Source organism: Diabrotica virgifera, chromosome 3 (genome assembly GCF_917563875.1).
Source record: "Diabrotica virgifera virgifera chromosome 3, PGI_DIABVI_V3a".
Classification (NCBI taxonomy): Eukaryota; Metazoa; Arthropoda; class Insecta; order Coleoptera; family Chrysomelidae; genus Diabrotica; species Diabrotica virgifera.
In genome coordinates, this window is record NC_065445.1 from 161909950 (window position 1) to 161912995 (window position 3046).

At 30.7% G+C, this 3046-nt stretch overlaps 1 non-coding gene across 1 annotated transcript; it reads left to right on the forward strand.

The window, feature by feature from the left end:
* Nucleotides 1-1030: 1030 nt before the first annotated feature.
* Trnak-cuu (transfer RNA lysine (anticodon CUU)) lies at nucleotides 1031-1103 on the forward strand. The gene has a single exon. It is a non-coding gene; the product is annotated as a tRNA-Lys (tRNA).
* The last annotated feature ends 1943 nt before the right edge of the window (nucleotides 1104-3046 follow it).

A 3046-nucleotide genomic window follows, 5' to 3' on the forward strand; every position in this document is an offset into this window, starting at 1 on the left:
AAATAGACGTTTTTTCACAGATCCTTACTGGTCTATAATAAAAGAGTTATCATAATTGAAATAACTGAAAATAATGTTGTATATCCATAATTAAAAAAAATTCAACTTTTTTTTAATTCGAAAGATGAAATGGCATATTAGAATATAGTTCTTAATTCCAAACAACTTTTCATTATAACAATTTTCAATATTTTGAATAATAAAGCTACTTTACTCTTGAGTAAAATTCATATTTTTTGACATAATATCTCGTATACGGCTTAAAAAAAATGAACTCATGGTTCTATTTTTAATTTAGACCATGCACAACTTTTCACGTTGACGAACAGAACGTCTATAGTCGTCTAATTTCCATTGATGTAATGTGACACAACGTCTATTTACGTTGAATTTTTCCCTATTCTACTTTGCAAAATACATATAGTGTCACAACACTTGCTTATACATTTGACGCAGTGTCCGTAAACGTGTTAATTGGACACACTGTACAAAACAATTATTGTTATTGTTTAAACAAATAATAAACAATTAGCGGCAAAATCTGTGAGTAGAACTTTTTACTTTAACATGTATATAAACTAACAAAAAAAGTTTTAGAAAAAGTTTTTGAATTGCTCCGAAACAATGCATCTTTTCGTTCTATCTTGACTCTTCTAAAATGCTTCGTATAGATTGCTGAATAGAATTGGGCTTCTTATAACAGGCAATATGACGACTTATATACCTACACATATAAGGATCTCGTAGAACAGTCGTATTATTTAAACGTAAATTAAAACATGGCAACATCGTCGGGCTTCGTATAATGCCTAATCCATATACACTGTGAACGCGTTTATACGAGTGGGCTTCGTAAGACTGTAGGAATAAGACAGTGCTACAATCCCCTTACCCCGTAAACCGCGGGCTTCCATTCATCTGCAGGTTGTAGCGGGCTTCCTATCATTTGTGAGCCATACATATATATATATATATATATATATATATATATATATATATATATATATATATATATATATATATATATATAGCCCGGCTAGCTCAGTCGGTAGAGCATGAGACTCTTAATCTCAGGGTCGTGGGTTCGTGCCCGACGTTGGGCGCCATGTTGTTATGATCTGCTTCTGATTAATTTTATATTAATTATTATTTATTTGATTAATTATTTAATTGTCGCAAATCATACATAAAAATTGAATAAAAAATCTCAGGGTGCCTTTTTATACTATTAAAAAAAATCCAAATTATCTCACGTTATACTTATCTTCTCTCGTGGGTTCAGTATCTCTTAGTTGATCCTAATCGGGATAAAATAGGGAAAAGAAATAAAGCAAAATATTAAAATAAAAATACAGAATTGTCTTTTATTTATCAAAATCAATACTCTGAAATCTATCGAATCTAAAAACCTGTGGACACAGATGTCCGAATGAAATTTTTACCACTTAAATTTATTATAGTTAAAACAACAATTTGTCGGTTTGTTCCCGATGACTTCGGTAAAACAAACTAAACAAAACAAATTTATGTATTCGCAAGATTACCTATATTTACTATTTACTTTTTGAAATATTGGAATTTTAATTCATATGCCTTTTATTCAAAAATTTAGTTTCCGAACATAAAAATCTCTTTCACATAAATTGACTGACCTTTTGCTTCACTCACTCTGATGTCTTCTCGTGACCCAAAACAGCTCTCCCTCGTTGACTATGTTAAAGGCTACTCATCAAAGCCCTCTCCGTTCTTCAGCTTCAAAACTATCAGCATACCAGCACCAATTCTCCAACAAGCCGGGCCTCTTTTTGCACGTACTCGATTCAAACAAAACTCCAAAAATTCTCTGCTCTCCTTCTCACAATAATACAGAATCAAAGAGGTATTTCGTCTCAATTTGATCTGTCTCTCGTTCCACTTTTCGACACTATTCTCCACTATCAAACAACCACTGGTATTTGCTAACTACTTATCCACCAACACGTCGAACTGCTCCTCATCGATGCCAAAAATATAATGACTTCTTTTTCAAACTCTCTCAATCATTCAAACTACTTTCCCCCTTCTACATTTCAAGCATCAGAAACGTCGACTTTTCCATTCGACAAACAAAACAGTCATTTTCAAAATTATTCCGACAATCCTAATTACTTTCGGAGAAACTCTACAACATATACTCGTGTTGAAACAAAGATATTAAAATTCCAACTTTCTTTTCAATTATCAATTTCGAGAAATAGATAATTACCTCTACCCTAAACAATCTTTTTCCATTTTAAATCGAAATACATCGTTATTTTCACTTTAATTATTCACAAAAGTCTTTAATGGTTCATCGGAAAGCTCATTAAAAGAGAAATCTACTTACATCCAAACTAAATTCTAATAAATTTTAAAACAGCTCAATATACAGGGTGTATCAAATTTATGTGCCCGCGTTATTTAAAAAAAAATTAATTTAATGTTTATTTTGCTTTTGATTGATAAAATGCAAACACAATAATATATATCTTTCCCAACCCATCGAATTATTATAGTAGTACAACGATATTTTTTTTGAGTGATGTCGAATTGACATACTATCAAAATTTTTACGTTTACATATTACTTTTAAGAAATTTTCATGTTTTTTAAGTTGTATAATTATTAATTTGTAACCACGAGCAGTAAGTTAAGTTTTGTTTTGAGTTTTATCTAAATTTAAACATGTTTTTTTGTAGATAGTCTTGATAAAGAAAATAAAATTTTCGAAAGCTCGACTAATAAGTTCAAAGTGTTTCACTGAATAGCCCAAAAATTTATTGACTGCATTCCCCAAAAAAATTTTTATTACAATCCAACAGTCATTACACGTTGTCCTCGATTTAGTCGGATCTCGCCTTGATATGAAGACGTATATATATATATATATATATATATATTGATACATGTGTATCCATGTGACTTCCAAAGTAGATTCTCGTAATACGTTGTTACTTCATATATACCGTTATGACTTCCGATTTCGGAAGTCACAACGTTTTGCCTATACTTTTACGAATTTGGCTAC